Source organism: Stegostoma tigrinum, chromosome 25 (assembly GCF_030684315.1).
Source record: "Stegostoma tigrinum isolate sSteTig4 chromosome 25, sSteTig4.hap1, whole genome shotgun sequence".
In the NCBI taxonomy this organism is placed as follows: Eukaryota; Metazoa; Chordata; class Chondrichthyes; order Orectolobiformes; family Stegostomatidae; genus Stegostoma; species Stegostoma tigrinum.
Window position 1 is genome coordinate 51,757,882 of NC_081378.1, and position 18,865 is coordinate 51,776,746.

Below are 18,865 nucleotides of genomic sequence, written 5' to 3' on the forward strand. Positions count from 1 at the left end.
ATCTCTACACAAATTCCTCAGAGCAGTATTCTTGGCAGAACCATCTTTAGCTGTTTCATCAACAATCATCCCTCCATCACACAGAAAGAAGTGAGAATGTTCAATTATTATTGCACAATATTCATCACCATTTACAGCTCCTAAAATACAGAAAGAGACTCGTCACTTTTCAGCTAAAGCCTGAATGTTGTCCAAGTAATACTCACGCCACATAAATTCCAAGCAATGATCATCTCTAATCAGAAACTAACCATCATCCCTCAACATCGTGGCATTGAGCACAAGAATCAGGAATTCAAGTTGCAGCTTTGTAAGACTTTGGTTCGGCCTCACTTAGAGTACTGCTTTCAATTCTGATCACCTACAAGAAAGACAAATGCAGCACCACCTGGGAAAACGGGAAACCAACATGGGAACATCACCACCTGCAAGATACCCTCCAAGGCACACAGCATTCTGACTTGGATGTATATTGTCAATTCTTCAGCGTCATTGGGTCAAAGTGCTGGAACTGTCCCTCTCATGGTATTGTGCATATATCTACAGTATGTGGACCAAAGTAGTTCAAGATGGCAGCTCACCTCACCTGAGGGGCAAATGGGGATGGGGCAGCACTGTGTTTGGTATTCTAAACCTAGCAGGATCGGGTGGTCATTGTCAACACTGCAGCTACTCCATAGCATGCACAGAGTGTCAGCATGTTTTCAGGAAACTGGCATGGCAAAATTATCACTTAAGACCTTAGATGGATAAACGACTAATCAAGTGTGTGCGCTTCAATCTGATGCCAATCCATCCCATATTTACAAATTCTTTACTGCTCCTTCAGCACTCAATTCACATGCATATTTTATATCATGCTTTTCAATGGAACAAATGAAAATACTGCCTTTGTACTAATCCACAAATTCCTCACTTGATACATGGTAGGCAGCACATCAGCTGATATTGTATATAATTACCATGTCTGCCTTGAAAGAGACAGGAACACTAAATTAAGTGATCATTACCAAGACTGCTATCAAATACATTTTCCCCATGGTAACAATTGATTATGTAGTATATTTACAACAGCTGATACATATCTTCTGTCTCTATGCCAGCATAAAATCACTGCCTTTTCTGACACATTGCCAAGGAGTGGTGGGATCAAAACTTATAATATAGTAGTTTACTAGCAATTGCAGAAGGTATGACTGTTGCCTGCTGATCTGTCCTGATTCCTTGTTTGTGTGTGCTATGTATATCATTATATAATGTAACTGAAGAACTTTTAAATAATCCTTGAATTAATTTTGACTTGATTCCAAAATCTGTTCATTTTAAAATATCCCAAGATCCTGATTCACATTCATTTTATCAATTCTTCCTATTCCAGTTTCGGAAATGGTTCAAACCAGTAAATTTGCCAACGATTATTTAACAAATTAATGGAGTGAAAATATTCCCAAAACAATGGTGTAATTCAGGTAAAGTAACAAAGATTCACTGGCCTTCAAAGGACAGAACATAGAATCAACCACCTTCAATCCCAAGTATATTCTGCACCATACTTTACCAATTAGAGTATTACTACCATAAGCATAACTTACAGCTCCCACTGTTGGCAACGTTCCCTTTAAGAATTACTACATGCATGTGTGTTACTGTCTCCTGAAGACTGTGCTCAGGTTCATTTTAAATTTCAAACAAAGCAGAACATTCTGGTGTCTCTCCAAATAAACCATCTTTCATTTACAGCTTGAAAACCAACTGACAGCAGTCTTTTTGATCACTGTGTATACTCAAAGTTTTCTCTGCACCCAATATCGACTCAAATCTACACAATTATGGAAAGGATCTGCTCAATATCCTTCCTTTTAGCTCAAGCTACAAATATATAATCCCTAATTCAGTACTGACTGGAATTCAAACACATGCTTTCAAAGCAATGTGGCTTAGTGCAATGAGAAGAGAGTGGTGGTGTAACCCATAGGTCACTACATCTGAAGGCAAGAGGAGAGATTGACAAGGGAGAGTCCTTCAAAGTAACCCCAGCCAATGCATGAATCAAACTCACGCTGTTGGTATTGCTCTGCATCGTAAACCAGCCATCCAACTAACTGAGCAAAACAACTCCTGCTGGATAAGTACCCTGGCACACAGGGCTCTTTTCACCACTCCTCTATTTTCTGAGTTATCCACTTATTTCCTAATTCTATTAGTGATCTAAGTAATTATTCCAATCCACATTCTTCAGATCACATGCTTATAAGTTGAACTGTAGCTGATGAATGCACAAATCATCTTTTTCTTTTAAAAGCACTCAGCTTTATTACCCCCTTCAACATCAACTAGAATTTTAACATGTCTTCTGATGTGACAGTTTCCTAAAGAATGTTTGTTTTCCCCATTCATGTCAAATGCTTTTGCCTTCACAAACTATTGCTTTGTCAAGTCTGAACCAATCCAATACTTGCACGTTATTTCCATTGATAGAAAGTTTCGCAAGCATGGTTGACATTTTAGAACTCTGTGCAAAAATACACATTATTTAGTAGGTAAAGCATTTCATATTCTCTTTATTTTGTATTCTTCCTTTCCTGAACAATTAAATTGCCTCTAGAATATACAGCTTGAAAAAAAATCATGCAACTCAGTATATCTGCTGACTAAAATTCTCTTATCATTTAACATGATTCTTATGTGCCCCTATATTAAATTCTTTCACAGGATGCAGGCATTTACCTTTTCCCAATTGTTCCTGAAAAGGTAGTGATCAGTCAATGTTTTGAACCATTTTAAGTCCATGGTTTAGATACATAGTGTTAGCAGGAAGGGAGTTCCAGGAATTCGATACAGTGAAAGTGAAGGATCAGTAATTTAGTTCCAAATCAGGATAGTACGTGATTTGGCTAGAAAATTGCAGGTGCTGGCATTCCCATGTCTCTGCGGACTCTGTTTTTCAGTTAGTTGAATATTCAGGTTTGGAAGTTGCTGTAGAAGAGGGTTAGTGGTTTGCTACAGCTCCTCAAATGTGGAGACCGCACTGCAGGTGGTGGGATTCGATATGTGTCTTCTTTGTAAGATGGTCTGGTCTGCGTTGCCAGCTAGCTTTAATGATCTCCGTAGTGGTCAGTTAGATGGGAGCTCCAGCTTCAACAATCTAGGCATGGTAATCTTTCTGCAACCACCAATTTGGTGCATTGCAGCTGATGCGGAATTGGAGGTCCAATCAAGGGAGCAGGTTTATTTTTAAATAAAAAGTAATTTTTATTACCTTCAGCCACATCTAAGATTTACATACAGGTAGTTCTCCTATAACACAATAGTTGTGTTTTTGTGTGGCCTCAGGCTATATAAAATCGCATTATTGGAAAACCACTATACCTGTACAGCAGAAAGTTCATTTTGTCCAATCAGTGTCCATTTATTAATCAACTGCATTACAGTTAATTCACGTTAATGAAACACGTAATATAGCAGAACTACCTGCATTCACTTAAAATGGTATAAATCAATAGACTCACCATGCTTCAAAACAGCATGGCCATCTACTGGCTTTGGCCTGAGCAGGAACCAGTTGCCTATCAGGAGCTGTTGTCAGTTCAGTCCTCTCTCTCTCTCTCTCTCTCTCTCTCTCTTCTGTTGGAGGAGTATGACTAGTCCCCAGTCCCTAGGGCATCAGCTTCTGCTGGGTGGGTTTTGCAGGCAGCAGGAATGTGTTAGTGTCTGTCACCTTGGTGAGCGGAGAGAGTGCCTCCTGTGGCTCTGTTTTGTAGCTGTTTTAATAAATCCTGTTCAGTAACTTATTACACTTTGAACTGATTTTTCTAACAAAAAGAGTATCAAAATCAGAACTGAGTTGTAAGCATGTTATTTAGCCTGCAGAGTGAAGAAACACTCAGCTAAGTTGTCAATGAAGCTCTGTTAACCTACAATTGAAAATTCTGGTTCAATTACAACATTGACTAGGATGGTGTGATACCTCCCTGGTGCCAGGCTCAAGGGTGTCACTGCTCACCTGCAGGACACTCTGAAGGGGGAGGGTGAACCAGAGGTCAGGGTTCATGTCAATACAAATATTGTACACTTAAAAAATAGACAAGTTAAGATCTTAAAAGCTGAACATAGGGAATTAGGATATAAAATTAAAAAGGAGAATCTCAAAAGTTAGCAGTTTCAGGATTATTCCTGGTGCCATTTTTTGGCAAGATCAGGAACAGGAGAATAGAGCAGGAGGAATATATGATGGCGTAGGAGGAAGGAATTTAGATTGCTGATGCATTGGAACAGAGTCTGGGGAAGCTGGCACCAGGACAGACTGGATGGACTGCACATCCAGCAAGACTGGGACCGATATCTTTGCGGGGCAAGTGGAAAACAACTGGAGTAGCAGGGAGAGTGGAATTCAAACTGGGAGACACAAAAAAGAGAAACAAAGTTAAAAACAGAAGACAGAAAAGTGGAAAGCAAAAATGGAAGTCATAGGAAACAAGGATCATAGGAATAGGCCCATAGGAAAGAAAAGTGTAAAAATGTTAAAAAGACAAATCTAAAGGGACTGTAACTGAATGTATTCATAGTCAGATGGAAAAATTAACAATGCAAATAGCTGTAAAGGGGTAAAATATAATTGTTGTTATGAAGACATAGCTGGAGGGCTGGGAACTAAACAAAGATTATTCAATACTTAGGAAGGACAGGCAAAAAGGAAAGAGAGATGGACAGTAAATGACAACAACATCAGTGCTGTAGTGATGCAGTATATTAGCTCAGAAAATCTAGACCTTGTCTAGGTAGAGCCAAAGACTAACAAGGGAAGGACAACATTAATGGATATTGTTTGTAGGTCTCCAAACTGTTGTGGTAAGGTAGGCGATGTAATCACAGTAATCATCTGTGTACTACATTTGTAAAAATATGGTGATGGAGGAATTCTGGAGTGTGTACAAAATGTGTTTTCAGACCAGTGCTCGGAGGAACCAACAAGAAAACACACTAAGATAATAAAATGTGAGGCTGGATGAACACAGCAGGCCCAGCAGCATCTCAGGAGCACAAAAGCTGACGTTTCGGGCCTAGACCCTTCATCACCCTCTCTGATGAAGGGTCTAGGTCCGAAACGTCAGCTTTTGTGCTCCTGAGATGCTGCTGGGCCTGCTGTGTTCATCCAGCCTCACATTTTATTATCTTGGATTCTCCAGCATCTGCAGTTCCCATTATCACAAGATAACACACTATCCTAGGTTTGGTACTGTGCAATGAGTAGGGGTTAATGAATCATTTCTTTGTTCCAGGTCCTTTGAGGGACAATGAGCATTATAGGATACACTTTACAAAGAAATGTTTCACCACTGCAAAAATCAAAATGGACTGAGTCAAATAACTCTCCATCATGCACTCTGGACTTTTGATCTTCGTAATTTGTTTATGCTGTACATATGCTTGACTTGTGTGTTAAACTATTTGTTCTTTGTCTGTCTTAATTGTGATTGTGTGTATTTCAAAGTTTTTTTTGATTCAATCATGAAATGCAGACATCATTGGCTGGGCCGACATTTATTGCGCACCCTTAGCTGCTGTCGAGGTGGTAATGATGAGCTGCCTTCTTGCATTGCTGTGGTTCATGTGTTTTGGGGACAGACAATACCACTGGAACAGAATTCCCGGATTTTAGTCCTGGCTCAATGACAGTAAATCAGGATGGTGAGCAGCTTGGAATAGTGGCGTCCTCCCGTATGTGTTCTCTTGATACTCTCAACGAAAGCGGCCATGGACTTGGATGGTCGTGTTGAAGGAGCCTTGGTGAATTTCTGCAGTATATCTTGTAAATGCGACACAACTGCTGCAACTGACCATTAGAGGTGGAGGAATGAATGTCTGTCAATGTGGTGCCAATCAAGTGGGCTGCTTTGTCCTGACGGTTTCAAGCTTGAGTGTTGTTGAGGCTACACTCATCCAGGCATCTGACTTGTGCCTGGTAGATGTTCTACAGTCTTTGGGGAGTCAGGAAGCAAGTTACTTGGTGCAGAATTCCTTGCCTCTGATCTGCTTTTGAAGTTATTGCATTCATAGCAATTATATGGATAGTCCCGTTCCGTTTCTGGTCAATGGCAACACCCTGGATGTTGATAATGGGGGATTTAGTGATGGTAATGCCCACTGGATGCCATGGGACGATGTTTAGACTGTCTCTTGTAGGAAAATACCATTGCATAGCATTTGTGAGATGCAAATGTTACTGACTATTTTTCAGTCCAAGTCTGGATATCGCCAGATCTTACAGCACTGAGACAAGTACTGCTTTAGTACTGCAGTCGCAAATGATGTTGACCGTTGTTCACCAATGATTGCACAAGCCCACTTTTGACCTTATTATGGAAGGAAGGTCAAGGGCAAATACAGTATAATGTAGATAACGGTGAGGCAATCAACTTCGGCAGCAAAAACAGGCAGGCAGACTGTCCGAATGACAATGCATTGGGAAAAATAATGAGGCCTGTCCGTCCTCATAAGCCAATCACTGCAAGTAAGTACGCAGGTGCAGCAGGTGGCAAAGGCAGCAAATGGCATGTTGGTTTTCATAGTGAGAAGTTTCAAGTACAGGAGCAGAGATGTCTTGCTACAGCTACTAAGGCACTGGTAAGACCAAACGTGAACCAAGTGCATGCAATTTGGTGTCCTTATCTGAGGATGAATGTTCTGGCTTTTGAGGGAGAGCAATCAAGGTTTACCACACAAATTCCTGGGTAGGCTGGACTGACACATGGGAGAGACCGGATTGGTTAAAACTATATTCAAGAGGGTTTAAAAGAATGAGGGGCAGAATCTCATAGAAATACAAAATTCTAACTGGATTAGATAGGATACATGCTGAACAAGTGTTCTTGATGACCAGGGAGTTCAGAACCAGGGGTTACAGACTAAGGATTAAGGGATTTTAGGACAAGAGATGAGTCGGGATTTCTTCACCAAGGGAGTGGTGACCCTGTGGAATTGTTGCCAAGGAAACTGTTAAGGCCAAAACATTGAAGACTTTGAAGAAAGATGTAAATATACTTCTTAGGACAGAAAGGATCAAAGTATATGGGGAGAAAGCAGGAACAGGGTACTGAGTTGGATGATCAGCCATGATTATATTGAGTGGCGGCCTAGGGTCGAAAGAGTGAATGGCCAACTCATTCTCAGTTATTGTGTGTTTCTCCAAAGCAGCTGAAGGTGGTTAGGGTTTGAACACTACCTAAAGAACTCCTGCAGAGATGACCCTGGAACTGAGATGGCCGACATCCAACAACCACAACCATCTTCCTTTGTGTCAGGTATAGCTCCAGCAGTGCAACAGGACTGTATAGCTCAAATCTGATCCATTTAATCATGCTGCCTATCACTTGCAGCTATTCTGGTTGGCATGCAGGTAGGCCTGTTGTACAACTTCATCAGGTTGACATCTCATTTTTAGGCATGCCTAGAGCTGCTCTTCTGTACTTTTCATTGAACCAGTGATGATACCCAGGTTTGATGGTAAGGATCTTTTCCTGAGGGTGGGGGAAATTCAAAACTTGGGGCATATTTTGAAGGTGAAAATAGAAAGCTTTAAAAAGGATAGGAGGGGGTACTTTTTTTTGCAAAGAGGGAGCTTGTGTGTGGAACGAACTACTAGAGAAAGTGGAGGATGCAGCTGCAATTACAAATTTTAAAAACATTTAATAAGATCATGCACAGGAAAGGTTTCAAGGGGCTTCAGCCAAGAACAGGCAGGTGGGACTAGTTTAGTCTGGGAACGTGGTTGGCTTGAAGGATTTTTTTCTGTGCTGTATGATTCTATGACTCTATAACTGAGATGAGAGGAATTTCTTAAGCCAGAGGGTGTTTCATCTATGGAACTCATTTACACACAACGTTGTGGAGGCCAAGTCATTGAGTGCATTTAAGACAGAAATAGATAGGTTCTTGATCAGTAAGGGGATCAAGGGTAATGGGGAGCAGGCATGAGAACATGATTGAGAAACACATCAACAGTGATTGAACGGTGAGCAGACTCGATGGGTCGATAGGCCTAATTCTATGCTAAATCCTTTGTTCCTCATTGAAGCTCACTACAATCCACATTGTCTAGTATGCTACGTAGTAGCCAGTTTAATGCAACTACAAACTCTTTTAATGCTTGGAGTAAATAGTCATTTGATTTAACTTAAACTTGCATGTAAAACATTAACTTTTTATAAATGACAGTTCAATATTGCAATCCGTTAGCTGGTGCACGCTTGGCTAATTCAAATAGAGTGTAAAAACTTCTGGAACCAATTTGGTTTAATTCAGCAGATAAACTATTCCACTTTTGACGCTTTTAATGGAAGTAAGAATCAGCGAGGGGTGGCAGTAATCCATCTGCCATATCACTGACTTGCACAGAATGGAGTGCTAATTTCCTGGTTACATTGGCCACTGCATATAGCAAGCATAATGTAGTAATGCTATAATACAGGAAATGGAGTCGCCAATTTACACACAGGAAGCTCCCAAACAGGACGATATATAATTAGCATGTGAACCAAGAGAGAGAAGAGGAAATTCTTTTTTCCTTGCACTTTCTTTCAGTTCTCAAAACAATGTCACAAAAAAGTAAACAACTTGTCTTTGGGCCAGTTTAAATCTGGCAACAGGAGTTAACAAAAAACAAAAAAACAGTTTCAGCAGAAATAGGAAGGGTGTGTGCTTGTTACTGGCAATTATCTCCATAATCATCATGTTATCAGTAACAATAGGACTACATTTACTATTTAAGAGTCATTGAATTAGATGATTGAGAAAATACAAAAATTACAAATTTAAAATATTTTTGGTTGTAAATGGAATTACTCCTGTCCGTTGAGAACTCTTCTGGCTTGCTCAGGTCATCCTAACTTGCTTAATTCCACTGAACATCTTTGAAAATGTAGTTAATATGATTTTTAGACAAAATGTGGCTGCCAATTTAGAAATTATAGAATCCCTACAGTGCAGATAGAGACCATTCTGCACCAACCGTCTGAACATCATCCCACCCCTCACCCTATTCCTGTAACCCCAAATTTACCATAGCTAACCCACCTAGCCTGCACCACCCTGGACAGCACTGGGCAATTTAGCATGGTCAATCCACCTAACCTGCACATTTTTGGACTGTGGGATGAAACTGGAGCAGCCAGAGGATACCCACGCAGACAACAGGGAAAACATGCAAACTCCACACAGTCATTGAAGGCTGGAATGGAACCCGGAGTCCGTACTGGCATGATGCAACAGTGATAACCACTGAGCCGCCGTGCTGCTGGTGCACAGCAGGTCCCATGCAGAGTAATAAAACAGATGACAAGGTGCTGGCTTTGGGCAAGCGATGTCAGGGTAGAATATTTTGATTTTACATTGCAAGCGATAATGTATTGCGTAAAAACCAAAAGACCTGAGGATGCTGCAAATCAGGAACAAAAACAAAGTTGCTGGAATAGCTCAGCAGGTCTGGTAGCATCTGTGAAGGAGAAAGCAAAGTTAATGTTTCAGGTCCAGTGACCCTTCCTCACTGGACCTGAAACGTCAACTCTATTTTCTCCTTCACAGGTAGCTGCCAGACCTGCTGAGCTTTTCTAGCAACTTTATTTTTGAGTGGTAATGTACCGTAACTTGCAGTCTACAAGAGTGAACTGAATAGCCACTTGAACATAAATTTGCAGCAATGGAGATACAACAAGGTCTCTAATTTTACCATCCGTTCTAATAATGTTCATTGAATGTAAAGTATTTTCAGGACGCGAGGAGAACTTCAAAAGACAACTCCTGGCCTAGATATGAATCTATGAAAATTGGTGCACGAGAGGCTGAAATCTCCAGCTTTCCAATTCAGACAGAGAGCCACCACTCTCACCACATCGAGCCAAAAGTGACAAGTGAGTATCAAAAGGCTTAATCTAAGATTTCTCAAGATGGCATAACTAGTTAATAAAATAACACTAAAGGAAGAAGGTGCTTTCTATCTACCTTGTCCATGCCCTTCTGTCAAGTGCCCAGTTCACTTTCTCTGCTCCAAAGAAAACACAATCTCTTTACCTAGCCTCTCCTCACTGATAATGCCATAAAGGCAAGAGCCCCATACACCTTCTTAACTACCTTATTAACCTGCCTGCCACCTTCAGGGATTTATGGACAAGTAGCTCCAAGATCACTCTGTTCCTCTGAGCCTCCTGGTAGTACTCCACTGTCTTGTTACTTCTTCCAAACAGCATTACCTCACACGTTTAAATTCCATCTGCACTTGATCTGTTCAAATGGCCAATACGTTTACATCCTCCTGTAACTGAAAACATCCTTCTTCACTGTCAACACAGCAATCTTTGTATCATCCACAAAAAAACTTATCATTTCCCCCTACATTCTTAGCTACATCATTCGTATATATCACAACTATAGGGACCCAACACTGAAGCTTGTGGTGCGTCGCTGGACATTGTCCTCCAGTCACACAAACAGCCTTCTACCACTGCTCTTTGTCTCGTGTCACTAAGACGGTTTTGGATCCAACTTGCAAAGCTACCCTAGATCCCATGAGCTATTATTTTATCAGTCTCCCATGTGGGACCATGAAATCCATATAAACTAAGGTTGTGAACAAGTTCCACTCCAGAGTCTATTTGCAAGTCAAAACACAATGCAGAACAATGTAAAGCTGCAGTCTGTAAGTATTGGAGACCGACATACATCTTCAAAATTGCACACACGGGAGATCACTTCCACATAAGAGCATTTGTAAGTCAGATACTTGTAAATTGGGGATGCCCTATACATCAACCACACCACCCCCATTCACAAATCTGTTCACATCCTTAAAAAAATTCAACTAGATTTGTTAGGCATGACTTCCCTTTAACAAAAGTATGCTGACTACCTCTGCTTAAGCCTTGCTGAAACAAAGACAATTTTCTCCTTCAGAATTTTCTCCAGTAGATTGTCTACCACAGGCTCACTGGTTTAACTCTAACACCCTCCTTGAAATGTGGAATCATATTAGTGGTCTTGCAATCCTCTGGCACCTTTCCTGTGGCCAGAGACAAATTAAAATCTGGGCCAGGGCACTTGTGATTTCCTCTTTCTTAACTCCCATACCAGCCCAGGACGAAAGTCATCCAGACATGGGGATGTCTCAACTTTTAAGTGCATCAAATCCTCCAATACCTTCTCACTCCTTTTTTCAAACTGCTCAAGAACCTCACTGTCCCAAATTCTGCATCTACATCCTTCTTCTAGAGAGGGAAGGTAACGGTACATAAATTTGTTGAGTACAAACAGAAAATATTTTGCACTTTCAAATGGTGTAGCCAAGAGATAATACGTAGATTAGAAAATGGAAGGGGCTTTAGATAGGAGAGCAATCGTAAAATAGCTAAACTACCTTCTCATCAGATATGAAACTCACTTTTGTTGGCCTGCATTAAATCAAAATACTCTTTTAAAATTGTTGGCCTCATACTATAAATCCCTCAGTATTGCTCTCTGCAATACTCACCAGCTACATGCCCTGACAAACCCACTACTTCTCTGAATGAAGCTTAATATTTGTCACTCATCTTATTAAAATGCTTCTATATCCCTCTATGCTTGACTAATTTTTTAAGTGGGTAAAATGGTTTTAACAAGACATTGTCCAACCTTTACGCATGGCGGAATGGGGAGGGGGACACATTTCAACATTCCTGTTGTCTGGGGCTGGGAGTCAGGGGAAAATTTCAGAAAGATAACGTTTGCCACAACAGGAAACATGTACTTTTTAAAAATCCAACACAAAAAATTTAGCATTCAAAACAGCAATTTATAAACGGAACATTGAAAATTGTCAAACATTGAAAGTAAATAATAAAACTTTTGCATGCCTTTTCAGTTAAGCAGCAGACCAAGAGGGGGAAAAAGAACACCAGGACACAAGTCTGGATCACGAGGGAAAGAAAGATAACAAGGTGTAGAGCTGGATGAACACAGCAGGCCAAGCAGCATCAGAGGAGCAGGAAAGCTGACGCTTCGGGCCTAGATCCTCCTTCAGAAATGGGGGAGGGGAAGGGGGCTCTGAAATAAATAGGGAGACAGGGGGAGGCAGAAAGAAGATGGATAAAGTAGAAGATAGGTGGACAGGAGACAGACAGGTCAAAGACGTGAGGATGGAGCCAGTAAAGGTGAGTGTAAGTGGGGAGGTAGGGAGGACGGACAGGTCAAGGGGGCGGGATGAGGTTAGTAGTTAGGAGATGGGGGTGGAACTTGAGGTGGGAGGAGAGGATAGGTGGGAGGAAGGACAGGTTAGGGAGGCGAGGATGAGCTGGGCTGGTTTTGGGATACGGTAGGGGGAAAGGGAGATTTTGAAGCTTGTGAAGTCCACATTGACACCATTGGGCTGCAGGGTTCCCAAGTGGAATATGAGCTGCTGTTCCTGCAACCTTCGGGTGGCATTGTTGTGGCATTGCAGAAGGCCCAGGATGAACATGTCGTCTGAGGAATGGTAGGGGGTGTTGAAATGGTTTGCGACAGGGAGGTGCAGTTGTTTAGTGCCAACTGAGCATTGGTGTTCTGCAAAGCAGTCCCTAAGCCTCCGTTTGGTTTTCCCGAAGTGGAGGAGGCCACAACGGGAACAGCCGTTTACCACATTAGCACATGTACAGGAGAACATCTGCTTGATGTGGAAAGTCTTCTTGGAGCCTGGGATGGGGTAAGGGGGGAGGGTACGGGCAGATGTAGTACTTCCTGCGGTTGCAGGGAAAAGTGCCAGGTGTGGTGGGGCTGGAGAGGAGTGTGGAGCAGACAAGGGAGTCATGGAGAGAAAATGATCTCTCCGGAAAGCGGACAAGAGTGGGAAGGCAAAAATGTCTTTGGTGGCAGGGTCGGATTGCAGATGGCAGAAGTGTTGGAGAATGATGCGTTGGACTTCACAAGCTTCAAAATCTCCCCTCCCCATACTGATCCCAAAACCAGCCCAGCTCGTCCCCACTGCTTCCCTAACCTGTCCTTCCTCCCACCTAACCCCACCTCAGGCCCCACCCCCTTCTCCTACCTACTAACCTCATCCCCACCACCCTGACCTGACCTAACCTAACTCCTCACCTACACTTACCTTTATCTTTGGCTCCACCTTTTTGACCTGTCTGTCTCCTCTCCACCTATCTTCTCCTCTATCCATCTTCTATCCACCTCCCACCTCTCCCTATTTATTTCAGAACCCACTTACCCTCCCCCCATTTCTGAAGAAGGGTTGAGGCCCGAAATGTCAGCCTTCCTGCTCCTCTGATGCTGCTTGGCCTGCTGTGTTCATCCAGCTCTACACCTTGTTATCTCAGATTCTCCAGCATCTGCAGTTCCTACTATTTCTCACCAGGGAAAGAGACCACTTTTTTTAATAATCAAACAGAGCAAACCCCCTCAAAATATTTAGAAGTTTCTCCAGGCCCTAACTTTTTCTTATTTTAAAGGTAAATGTAAAGTGTGCATTCCAGATGCAGTTCGATTGGTCAAACGACCAGATTTAAATCAAAACATACTTTATTTATCCACTGTAGTTAAAATACAACAAAAGAATAAATAAAAGAATTGGCTTAGCTGTAACTCTATTGGAATATTTGACAAAATAACAGATACAGTACCTATTACTAACTGTTCCAACATAGTAACATTCCATAAACACACCTTCAGCAAAAGGCAAATTCAGAAAACAGATCGTCTCGCACGCAGTTTTCTAATCGAGGAGGAAAGGGCGTCAAAAGGTAATTCTGACAGTGGGACAACTCCAGCTTTTAGACAGAACAAAGAGAGATGTAGCAGCTTTTCACAATCCTTGCAGCTTCTGCTGAAAGCTAAAGATTCTGGCTCTGTGGTACTTTGACCACACCCGTTCAAGCTACTTGTTTTGCTCCCAAGGCCTCACAAGCTGTTTATTCCAGTAATTCTGTTAGACTGCTCCGTACCTCTGACTGAAAAAAAACACTTCAAAAAAAAGGCAAAGTAACCTCTTAAAGCCACAGCAACATCACACCTTGGCCAAGCTAAGGAGTTGGGTTTAACAATCTGATTTTTGTTCCCGTCTAGTGGAGCACATTCCGAGTTAGCCTCAGCAAAATTGATATGAAAGTGGAGGTCAAATGCAGTTTGCTGCTTTGTGGATTGGGTTTTGCAGGGGAGGGGGGCTGTCTGTTCGTCTCAGTTCCACTCACTTGCCCATACACCCCCACAAGCTCCAATCTCTCTCTCACCTTACCACCCTGCCACTATCTGACAGTGAAACTTCCATCTGTACCCTAGTCACTCACTCATTCACCCTACTCCAATAACTCCTTTCTTGATGGATCGCTTGGCCCTGCAGGTACCCCCTTGATAATCTGTTCACTCATCCCCCAACCACCCCATCCCTAGCTGTGAGGCTCTCATTTCACTGTTCTCAAAGCCTGTGTCCACTGCAACATTTTCAGACCCTGTCCCACAGATCCACAGTGATGGCTCAGGCTAAGTTAAACCATTTAAATTGTGTTGTTCCTCCAATCACAGGCTCACAAAAGACACAGTCTAGCAGCAAAGATACATGAGACACGACTGGCCTCTGACTGGAGGATTAATTCCGAACAAAATATTCCGTTGTACTTATCTGGATTTTAAACAGTGGCTAGGTGGGCTGGATAGTACAACTTGAAGGGCCACACTATTGTTTGTGGGCCCAGTTTTGGACATGCCTGCTGTGAGAGCTACTTGTTCTCATCATAGCATTCTAATTCATCCACAACTGTAAAACCGATTCTATTTCTTAAAAAAATACTAAAATATGCTATGCTAACATTAGGACTTTTTTAAAATCACACTGGGTGATACAAAGTCCCGACCATGTATAATTATAATTCTGCCAGGACCATTTTTAAATCAACTATCAGTAAGTGTGAAAAATGAAGGCAGAAACCATTTCCTTTCTCTTGAGATCAAACCAGATCTGCATTACATTCCCCCATTGAGACACAGCTGGGATGAAACTTATTTTACATTGCATCACACCTTTTTTGTAAACCATAGATATTAGCGTTTCCACCCACCATGTATTTTAGCACAGCTTGCACATTTCTACATTCTTGTTTTGACATAGATTGCACCTAATTCCTAAACTCCTACTTCCTACCACTCCAAACCTTACATGTACTGATTTTAACAAGAGATTTCACATTATATAAGCCTGCAGCTTTAGCGGTAGTTTTAACAATCCATGGATCATTCAAACCTCACTCCTGCCCAATCCTCTTCATTGTTTCATCCCTAAAGCACCTTTCACATCCTAACCACCTCCACCTTAATCCCTCTTACTTGATCTGTAAGGATGACCTTTATAGCTGTATAGTCATTTTCATCCTGTACAACTACTCACCCTCAGGCACAAGCAATTTTTTTTGACATTACCTCATTAGATTCCAGGTTTGCATAGCAAGCAGGAATAATACAAATTACACAAAAGGAACTGGCTAAATTTAAAGACATTTAAAATTTACAGCCTAATATCCTGCAACTTTAACTGTATCCAAAACAATGGCATATTTCTGGATTATACAAATACGACAAGCAATTGCAGAAACAGGTCAATTATAGTTAGATACATTTCCATTGAGATATAGGGTCCCATATGGAACACTTTTCTAGATAATGCCTACACATGGTGCATGTCATTCTACCTGATCCTTAACGTAATTTTCAAGACAAACAAAAGATTGGCAGTCACACACTGAAAAATAACACGAGGCACATCACAAAGGGATAGGGAGGCATAAATGATGCCAAATGCAAACATGGGGAAAATTAAGAGAATAATCAAAACTTTGGTCAGAGATGAGATTCAAGAAATATCTTATGAGGGTATGTATATTGAGAAGTTGTAGTTAGAAAAGATGATGGAAAATAGGACCTAACCAGCTAAAGACATGGCTGCCTATGTCAGTGTAATGCATAGTGGATTATGTGTACTCAAAGCAAACACTAAATTAATCATGCGACTTCAATGTTCATCCTACAAGATCTCTTGTTCAATGACATTTCATGATGAAAACATTTGTATTTCTAAAGTAAAGTCGGGCTTAATTGCTTCATTATAAAACAAAACAAAGAACTGTACATGCTGGAGATCTGAAATGAAACAGAAATTGCTGAAGAAACTCAATAGGTTTGGCAGCATCTGTGAGAAGAAAACAGAGTTATCAGTTGAGTTCAGTGGCTCATCATCAAAACTATTGTGACAAACTAGGTTTGGGGTGGGTACATAGTTGGAGACAGCACCCAGAGAGAGATGTAAAAGGGGTGGATAAGGAGTTAATGTACTGCAGGCCAGAATGGAATAAAGGATGAATGAGAGCTACGGAGAGCTAAGAGTGAGAAAATGGGTTAGCTGTGCTGAATACAACCCACAAAAAGTGATTGTGGGTCAATGAATATGTAGGAATGGGTGACTGTGCTAAAAGCAACCCATGTCACAACAGAACAGGCCAAGCAGCGTCAGAGGAGCAGGAAGGCTGACATTTCGGGCCTAGACCCTTCTTCAGAAAATTTCTGAAAAAAAAGAAATTACCTTTTCTGAAGGAGGGTCTTGGCCGAAATGTCAGCCTTCCTGCTCTTCTGATGCTGCTTGGCCTGCTGTGTTCATCCAGCTCTACATCTTGTTATCTCAGATTCTCTAGCTTCTGCAGTTCCTACTACCCATGTCACAACAGGACTGGGTGTGGGGTGGATAAAAAAGCATTGAGGGAAGGAATCAAGCTCTGAAGTTATTGAACTCGATGCTGAGGTGTACAGCCTACAAGGTCCCCAAATGGAAAAAGTGAGATTTTGCTCTTCCAGCTTGTATGGAGGCTCACTGGAACACTACAGCAGGTCTGCCATAGAAATGTTAGCCAATGAACATGGTGGTGTGTTGAATTGGCAGGCAATTGGACTTGTGGTTGTCAGGGACTCACCTCCAGTAAAATCAATTTAAATTTGTGATGACATACATTTCCAGCATCACTAGGTGGCAACATTCAATTCTGCCTAGTGCAGTGACTTATTGCCAGATTTTTGATAAGTCACTCAGATTGTTCAAGAGTCACTGAAGGGGTGTTCATTTGGACAGAACTGCAGGAGAAAGAGAATAAACTCCATATTAGAAGTACAGCTGGGATGGCAGCTGAACTATACAGATTCTGCACAGACAATTCAAAATCATCTAATTTCTCTCAATGACTCACTATACTGTTAGAATAAAATCAAGAAATTGTTCTAGAAATTAGCAGGCAGCTAAGTGTTGGAGTCAGAAGATGTCAATTCTAAAGGGTCACTGGACCCAAAATGTTAATTTTGCTCTCTCTCTACAGGTGCTGCCAGATCTGCTGAGTGTTCCCAGCAATTTCTGTTTTTGTCTCAAAAGGTGTCTTGGTGAGCTGAGAAATTTTACATAATGAGGGAAGGTTGCTGGCATTGTGTTGGAGGAAACCATGAGGGGTTTGGAAGGAACCTGTAAGCATTAATTCTTTAGTGCACATGAGTGTGTGTGTGGGTTGAAAAGCTTACAGGCAGGTTCGGATCATACTTGCTCCAGACTTGTGTAATAACATCCCTGGACAGGTAGATTAGAAAATATCTACAAGCAGCATTTTCTTGATGCAACTCAGCAAGATGAGAAACTCGAGGAATAAAAGCCTGGGACAGTTTTAGCTTGGACAAGCAAGTTGTTAGCAAAGAGCTGTCATTGTGCTTGCAAATGGGCATACAGTAGAAATGTAAATAGTAAAGGTTAACCTCTACCTGTCAGGCTTTCCATTAATACATTTGAGTTAACATTTAAAAGTGATTGGAAAAAAAAGTGATAGAAAAAAAATTGGAACGATATTAGTAATGTTTGAAGACATTATGGGTGGCAAGGGCTCAGTGCTGCCTCACAGGACCACGGGCCTGGGCTCAAATCCACTCTTGGGTACGTACTTCCTGCGTCTGTATGGGTTTCCTATGGGTAACTCTTGGTTTCCTCCCACAGTTCAAAGATGCGTAGGTTAGGTGGATTAGCCGTGGGGATCGCAGGATTACAGGGACAGGGTAGGGATTGGGTCCATTTGGGATACTGTTCAGGGGTTGGTGCTGACTCAACGAGCCAAATGGCCTACTTCGACACTGTACGGATTCTACAATTATGCAAGATAGTACTACCATTATTCCTGTATGTTTAAGCATTGCATGTTTTAAAAAAAAATCTGTGGTGACTACTTTAATATATAAGAAATAGATCACATTTTAGGTTGAGTAAACACATCTGTTCACATTTAACAATTAACTGATTTAATTTTAATGGTTTAAACAATAGTTACATCGCTAGATTAAATTTAGGAACAGAATGTGGTCAACTAGAATGGGAGAAGACATTAGTGCAGTACATTAGAAGGGTCCTTGATGGGGCGTTCAAAGCCAGGTCAGCAGAAGTGAAGTGAAATTGTGATCCCCTGTGAAGTAAAACGCGATTGGCTGACCCACTGAGTAACCAATCTCTGGGGTGAACTAGAGAAAACTATTGGTTCCACCTTGATTACATTTGCTGTTTGAGGTGCACTGTGGACTGTGTGAGCAGTCTATTTCCCACATGAACAATGTTAATTCAAGCCGTTAGAATACATGTTGTACGTATAGATTATATTAATGGTCTAACATTGTGTAGTTAAGTTTATTGCTTGTTCCAAAACATTGAAACTTGTGGCTTCATTCTCCTTAAAAGTGCCTTGAATATCTCACAATGTCTACTTTTAAAAAAGTATAGCCCCTAGACAGATCATAAGACCTGGGATTAAAGCGGAATACGTTCTTAAGTAAATATTAATCTACTGTAAGCACT

General features: G+C 41.4%; 1 protein-coding gene across 6 annotated transcripts in view; it reads right to left on the bottom strand.

Annotated features, from left to right (window-relative positions):
• The window catches only part of cdk17 (cyclin dependent kinase 17), a 266,197-nt gene that overhangs the window by 217,007 nt on the left and 30,325 nt on the right, over window positions 1–18,865 (bottom strand). Inside the window, exon 1 of one of the 6 annotated variants that reach the window (XM_059654745.1) lies at window positions 3,510–3,528. The exons of the other annotated variants lie outside the window; for them this stretch is intronic. The gene's annotated coding sequence lies outside the window, so the exon portion shown is untranslated. Of the gene's footprint in view, window positions 1–3,509; window positions 3,529–18,865 lie in introns of those variants that run through there. 6 annotated transcript variants of the gene reach the window in all.